The sequence below is a fragment of the Orbicella franksi genome, chromosome 1 (assembly GCF_964199315.1).
Source record: "Orbicella franksi chromosome 1, jaOrbFran1.1, whole genome shotgun sequence".
Taxonomy (NCBI): Eukaryota; Metazoa; Cnidaria; class Anthozoa; order Scleractinia; family Merulinidae; genus Orbicella; species Orbicella franksi.
In genome coordinates this window covers 14,293,706-14,301,560 of record NC_138145.1, presented here as the reverse complement: position 1 = coordinate 14,301,560, position 7,855 = coordinate 14,293,706, and the positions used below count along the sequence as shown (strand labels likewise).

At 38.1% G+C, this 7,855-nt stretch overlaps 1 pseudogene; it reads right to left on the bottom strand.

Annotated features, from left to right (window-relative positions):
* LOC145492041 (uncharacterized) overlaps positions 1–3,912 on the bottom strand; it is a 4,915-nt pseudogene extending 1,003 nt beyond the window's left edge.
* Positions 3,913–7,855: the final 3,943 nt, after the last annotated feature.

Below are 7,855 nucleotides of genomic sequence, written 5' to 3'. Positions count from 1 at the left end.
ATATTACGGGATAATATCGGCTGTAAAGACCCTCCGTAAAGAAGTGGATGGTCATGATAATAGTCAGGAGTACAAGCCTTTTTGCACTAAGCTTTTAGAGACTAAAAAAGTAAGCTCACTCGTATACAAAATTCTGACAAGAATCAAACGCGAAGTTCCAAAAAACAGCCAAATGAAATGGCTTCTAGATTGTAACTACTCAAGAAATGAAAATCTCGACTGGAGCTCAGCATACCTCTTGACATCACGATGCCCCAGGAGTACCAAACTGATCGAATTCCAGTTTAAATTTTTACACAGACGTCTAGCAACTAATGACTTTCTATATAAAATTGGGCTTAAGGCAAATGATAATTGCACCTTCTGTCAAGAAGGCCCAGAGTCATTAATGCATCTCTTCTGGACATGTCACGAGACATCTAACTTTTGGAAAAGAGTATCCGAATGGCTGCAAAGTATAAAACTAATGCCCAAAACCTCCACCCTATTAAACATTACAGCTTTTGGTCTGAAACCGGAAACGTCAAAATTTGCACTTCAAATTAACTATTGCCTTCTTTTAGCTCGACGTCATATCTGGCTAGCCAAATCTAAAGAAATGTCCCCTAACTTTGATCATTATCTACGCTTTCTGAAATCAAGGCTCGAATTGGAGACAAAAAGCGGCGATATGGAAAAATGGGAACCTCTTGCAGAATATATATCTACTGATAGGTAGCATCACTTCCTCTGAAGCGTTTGCAGCTATCAACTTTGCCAACCATCTCGTACATACGCTGTCACCTACGAGCTTTTCACAGCAATCTGCTCTTTATCGTCGCTCTCATATACTAGTAATGCTATACGTAATCAACCTAACAATACACTTGAAACACTTGTTTCGTTTTCTTCGCTTTTGTACCATCTTCATTGTTTTTTTTTCTTTTTATTGCAATGTGTTAGATTTATTTTTGTGGATTAAAAGGTGCTGTAAACACTAAAAAAAAAAAAAAGGAAGAAGCATAGGAATATTTATATTCTGAAAGAGTTTCAATTTTTCTGGTCCAGTGAGATCTCTTTATTCCAGCTTTTTACTCTCCTAGTTGATTTTAAAGTTAAAAGAGATTCCAATACTTTTGATACATTCTTCATACCTTGCCATGTGTTTATACTTATCTCTAGGGAATCCATCAGAGAACGTGTTTTTTTTTCTCAATAGCATCACTTCTTCTCAACTCTCTTATGAGCAAGTCAATCAAAACATCTGAAATCCTCAGAAAGAGATGTAATGTGTCTCTGATTACATGATCCATGGGTATAAAATCAAATAATGGTTTTGCTTTTCAGTTGAATTTCTTTCCAGTCGAAAACTTTGCTATTTCCTCAATAGTTCTAGCACCAAATGTGGGGTCATTAACTGACCACTTTTTGCTTGTGTCCCACCGTTGCTGCCTGGGACACATGCACCACACACAAGCATAATCATCATTTGCCCTGCCTAGACCACAGATCAGTGCTAAAAATTTCCAGTCTCCACCTAAAAAGTATTCAAGTTTATAGGTGCGGTTACTTGGACTTATTTCCTGTAAGTTTGACATTTCCATTCGAAGGTCTGCTAGGCTTTCTCTTAGATTATCATATGTCTCTGTAGTTTTTATAACAGCAAGTATGTAATTCCCCTTCTCACCCATTGCCACCTCCTTTTCATTCAGAATGGTAAAAGTAAAGTTAACGACTGTAAGCCTCTTTCCGATATTTGTTCCATCACCACTAAGCTTGATCTTAATAGTTTCTCCATCTTTGATTTCTCCATTTTGCTGAAGCCTCACAATATGCTCTTGCAAGCTTTCTGCAAATCCTAACTGAACACCCTCAGCATCCCCTGGAGTTGGTCTCAAGGCCCATTTGCTGTTTATTTCATTGGTTCGCTTCTTGATGAAATAGGTATTGGGAATACGATTGGCTTTCATGGAAATTTCATGCCAGGCCTCCTTTGATATATTGAACTTATCTTTTAGATAGAGCCACATATTTATATTATCAAGGTCATCACTGGTAAGTTCCTTTGGATCAGACTCCGTCAATGTCAGTTCTCCCTCTCCAACAAGATTATAAGTTTCATACTGATTAGTATCAGTGTTAAGCACTTCAATTTTGGTGGCAATAAAATTGTAGAGCTCAAGAAAGGACAGTGTACTTTGGCACTCCTCCTTCAACAGGTTTTTTATTCTCTTCTTGTGGTGCTTAGAATAATCATTAAACTTCTTTGTAGCAGGGCCTCTACCCTTTTTGCCATTCTTGATCACCTTTTTGGCTAATTGCACAAACTTTTCCGTGTAGAAGGCCCCTTTCTTCTCAGCTGTCTCGTGAGCTTGTCGGGCTTTTCCATCAACTCCCAATCGCTTTGCCTCCTCCTGTACTAGTGATTCTTCTAATGCTCTTTTCTCTCCCCTCAACTGGTTGATCTCATTTTAAAGCTGATGCACATCAACCTCGTTATAATACACCTTAAATTGATACCGAGGCCCTGTTTCCAACTTGTTAAGAAGTGCATTTAATTGTCTTCCGCCACATTTACTAGCTCTCTTGACTGCTTTCTGGAGACAGAATATTTTCTTCCTGAAGACTTCTAAAATGCGGTTATTGATTATTACACTGCGTATACCTGATCGCTCAAACACTTTGTTTACAACGGCCGAGAGGACCGACTGATGGTTTTCCCCGTCTTCTTCTTTACGTTCCTTTCAAACCGTATAGATTAGTAACCTGCAACGAAAATTTATCGGACGGAACCCCACAAACTAGCCTGAAAAGTGTATTTATTCCGACTCTTACGGAGAACAACTTTACAAATCTCACTTCTTTATATCGTACGTAAACGACGGCAGATTAATCCCCGAAGGACTTTCTGAGCTTCCCGATTCCTCTCCTACTGCTTTCACGCTTATAAAACTGGACAAAAGCAAAAGGAGGAAGATATAGCTGTTTTGAAAGGCCATTTGACCAGGTCAAATCTGCTTTTTGTTCGACACTTTACACATCAAAACAAAGAAAATTTGTTCCACTTTTTGATTTTGGCGGTACATTTTCAATTTGCGACTGTGTAAAAGAGATATTAGTCCATGGGCCAGACCCTCTCAGATGTACTACTCAGAGGGACCAGCTGAGAGTGTGACAAATTTGAAGCTAAGTTGGGGGTGATTACAAGATGTTATGATAGCAACCCCTAAAGAGTAGCTTTCTTGTATATTTTATTGGCTGATATATCACCAGAATTCGCTTCTGCTTGAAAAAGAGGCTTGTTTTCAAAAGTCATATTAAAAATATTAAGCTGGATCAAAAATAGTCTTCACACATATAAATACAACAAGAAAGAACACAAATCATTTTTTAAGAACCAAATTTCAATTTACCTCTTTAAAAGCGATGATGTAGTAAGTTATAGATTACTTCAAATGTTGCAATGCATTATGGGGAAATTCATGATGGCGACCTTCATGGCAGGTAAGTACGTTTGACTTATTCACTGATTTCGATAATCTTTAAGTAGAGTTCTGATTAGAAATCAACAATATATACAAAATATTAGCTGTATAACTAAACAATAAGCATTTTTATGATGATATAGTGATATTTTGAACCTCAAATTATATAAAAACTTACAGTCCTTCGAGATCTAAATGGACTCGACAGCCCAGCACTGTATTGCCTTAATCATTAATTTTCATCGTTTGTAAACCGGTATGTGTTTAAAACTCAATAAAAGCTATAACAAGTAGCTACATAACTAAACAATCAGCATTTTGATGGTTGTCTTGTGATAATTTGAACCACAAATTACGTCAAATATTACTGTCGCTCAGTCTTTGTATATATCACCACACTTTGATGCACCGTGTTAATGAATTCTGAATGCAACTGCCTTTCAAACATTTTAAGAGTGATTTTCTGAGAGTGTCGAGAATCGGAAGACACTCACGAAAAATCGATTTTTCTTTTATTTCGCCAAAACATACCTTTGGGTGAACTTATTCATGGAAAAATAGGTTAAAGTTCCAACGATTTATTTTAGGCCAAAATTTAAGAAAGTTCGAAATTTGCATATAGTGGCGGTTTTCGCTGCTTAAAATGTTCAGAATTTCACGCTTCTTTACGAAAACAGCCGGGGCGTTAAAGCAATCCTATGAAAAGAAAACTTGGCACAAATATTATTTCATTCTTATACTTTAAAATCGTGTAATAAGTTTCTTGAAGTTTTGTTTGTAGCTTTGCAACGAAGGGTATTTGTACAGCCGCCATTTGTGTCTCTTGGCAAGGAAGAAATAAAGGCCAACTTTGACTAGTATAAATGGCCTCTGGTATATATGATTTGGTCAAACTTTCTACATTTTAGGAAACCTTGGTTATTGTTTTCTTCACCCGAAAAGGTATAGCTCTGGGAATTAAAATGTTCTCCGTCAGTAAAATAAAATGTTGCGGCATGTAAGCGAGTTCAAATTCATGCAAATCCCAAGGTTATTCTTTGGAAGTCAACGGTTTAAAACAGGAAACAACGACTCACCGTTACTTACGTTCCTTCTGCTGCTATACAAACGATTTTAACTTCCCAGTGTCCTTGTGAGCTGTTCTGTAAAATATTTCCAGTAAGACAGCGAGCATAAACGGCCATAAAATTCGACAAGGTCGACAATGTTTATATTTGAGATGAGACACTGAGTGGCACACACTGTCCTGGCTGTTTTCATCGTCTTGCTCAGTCGAGAGTCCTTTAAAAATATGATAGAATATTCGCTTCAAACCGAAGCAAATTAGTTTCTCATATCCATATGCCTCATGTCGACTCATGAGTAACTAACTCAGTCCCCGTACAGTGAATAAACAACTCGACTGACCTCTGAGGTCAGGAGGTCACCTGATATGTTATTATGTTACTTTTCCCCCGTTTCACATTACACGCGCAACGCTGTATTCAACATTACGGTATTTAGTTGAATTACGGTATTCAAAATCTCTTTGACGACATTTCGATTTAAAACGAAAATTGAAAAAGTAACATTTTGACATAATTGTTAGCTTCTAACATATCGTTCGTAGATGCATGATACCCTGACATAATTTCAACACTGGATTGATCTCTCTGATGTCGACGTGATTCATAGTTTTGCGCTTAGTAACATTTGGCACACATCTAAACGTGCGCAAAGATAAATACTCAAAAATAAGAAACCGTTTGTCTGCAGGAAAAGCTGGACAGCCGAAGATAATAATGTTTTAAATTCTGCATATTATTTATTCGAGTAACGCAAGCTACTTGCTTTCAGTAACGCTTCGTGTCGCTTAGCAAAAGTGACAAAATTTCTCTATGAAAATAAAGGTAAGGTAAGGTCAAGTCTGCATGCGAGCCAAGCGGCCCATCAGGCCGGAGCTTATCCCGATTTCTGTAGCATGAAGCGACTAGGAGTATTTCTACTCCCCCCTGGATGGGATGCTAGTCCATCGCAAGGTTACCCCCAGCATTAAGTTCGCCGGTACCCATTTATACACCCGGGTGGAGAGAGGCACTGTGAGAGTAAAGTGTCTTGCCCAAGAACACAACACAATGTCCCCGGCCAGGGCTCGAACCCGGACCGCTCGATCCGGAGACGAGCGCACTAACCATGAGGTCACCGCGCCTCCCTATGAAAATAAAGGCTTACTTACATTTGTTTCATTCTTTTATTTTTCTAATCGGAAGTTTATGTTACATAGGCTTAAGATTTTCTTTCCAAATTTACCGTTCAATTTCCTATTCCGGCCATATTTGAAGACATTCCTTCTCATTTGATTACTGTAAAACTTTACAATCACATATCTTGCGGAGGTTCAATATTTGCCTGTTTCGTTGAAGGCGTCAAAAAAGTGTCAGACATTTATTACTTACTTGTTGAAGTTGTACTCTTGATAGTTTTAAGTTGCGCTTGTTAATGCAAATCAAGCATGTTCACTTCCTTATAAATTTATTGCGATATCTGTCAAGAGCAGCATGACATTTTGTGTGAAAAATTAAACAAACATTTAACACATGATCCTAAGTTACAGTAGCACAGAGTTAATCCGTTTTAATGGTAATATGGCTTTTTTAAGTATGTCCAGGTAGATTCGTTTAAGGCGAACAGGCTTGGGTGGCACTTCTAATTCCCTTTTTCCGTTCCTACTTTCTCTTCTCCAATATATGCCTGTTTGCAGGCTAGTGCCTCTCAATACAATTCACGCATATTTCATTCTGCTTTCGGGAGTATTAGCCGTCACGATCGATTTTTGAAATTATTTTTCTTGGGAGTGGGGTGGGGGTGGATTAGCGCTACTTCTAAAACCTAATCATAACAGCAAAATTGAGCGTCATAAGTGACTGAAATGACTAAAACACAGAACAAAGGCTGTTCCGTTTTAGTTAGCAAAGGCTGGTGATATACGAACAGCGAGAGCAAAGCTTATTTTTTTTCGCGTGAGATTTGCGTATTCAGCTCGTTCCTTCCGTGCCTCTAAATAACGCATTCACGGCCAAGGGCATTATTCATCTCCACCTATTAGTCCGTGTAACTGACGATTTCTGGAGATCTGACCCGGACAATCACTGCTTTAAATACCACAGGCGGTGGTGTTATCCAGTAAGATCGTTTGCCTCCTTTGACTCACATTCGATATTTTTAACTATAAACCCCTGTAGACCATGCTGAATTTTCAAAATCAGGTCGTTTTCTACACGCTTTATCTCTGAAAAGAAGTCGGTGACCCCCATTTCTTTCTTTCTTTCTTTCTTTTTTTTTTTTTTTTTGCATTTCTGACGCAAGTAACTCATTACCTGACTGCCATAAAAATTAAGAAAAAATCTATCGACTGGAAAATTTTCGCGCGAGCGTCCTCAAATACAGCGTTGCGCGTGTAATGTGAAACCGGGGAAAAGTAACATAATAACATATCAGCTGACCTCCTGACCTCAGAGGTCAGTCGAGTGATTAGTTCAATGTACGGGGACTGATTAATTTACTCGTGAGTCGGCATGGGGCATATGGATACGAGAAACTAATTTGCTTCGGTTTGAAGCGAATATTCTCTAATATTTTTAAAGGACTCTCGACTGAGCAAGACGATGAAAACAGCCAGGACAGTGTGTGCCACTCAGTGTCTCATCTCAAATATAAACATTGTCGACTTTGTCGAATTTTATGGCCGTTTATGCTCGCTGTCTTACTGGAAATATTTTACAGAACAGCTCACAAGGACACTGGGAAGTTAAAATCGTTTGTATAGCAGCAGAAGGAACGTAAGTAACGGTGAGTCGTTGTTTCCTGTTTTAAACCGTTGACTTCCAAAGAATAACCTTGGGATTTGCATAAATTTGAACTCGCTTACATGCCGTAACATTTTATTTTACTGACGGAGAACATTTTAATTCCCAGAGCTATACCTTTTCGGGTGAAAAAAACAATAACCAAGGTTTCCTAAGATGTAGATATTTTGACCAAATCATATATACCAGAGGCCATTTATACTAGTCAAAGTTGGCCTTTATTTCTTCCTTGGCAAGAGACATAAATGGCGGCTGTACAAAATACCCTTCGTTACAAAGCTACAAACAAAACTTCAAGAAACTTATTACACGATTTTAAAGTATAAGAATGAAATAATATCTTTGCCAAGTTTTGTTTTCATAGGATTGCTTTTACGCCCCGGCTGTTTTCGTAAAGAAGCGTGAAATTCTGAACATTTTAAGCCGCGAAAACCGCCACTATATGCAAATTTCCAACTTTCTCAAATTTTGGCCGTAAAATAATTAATTTAATTCACTGTAGAGACGAAAATGGAGAGTTGTCTGCTGTAAAAGACCTTGAGTCAC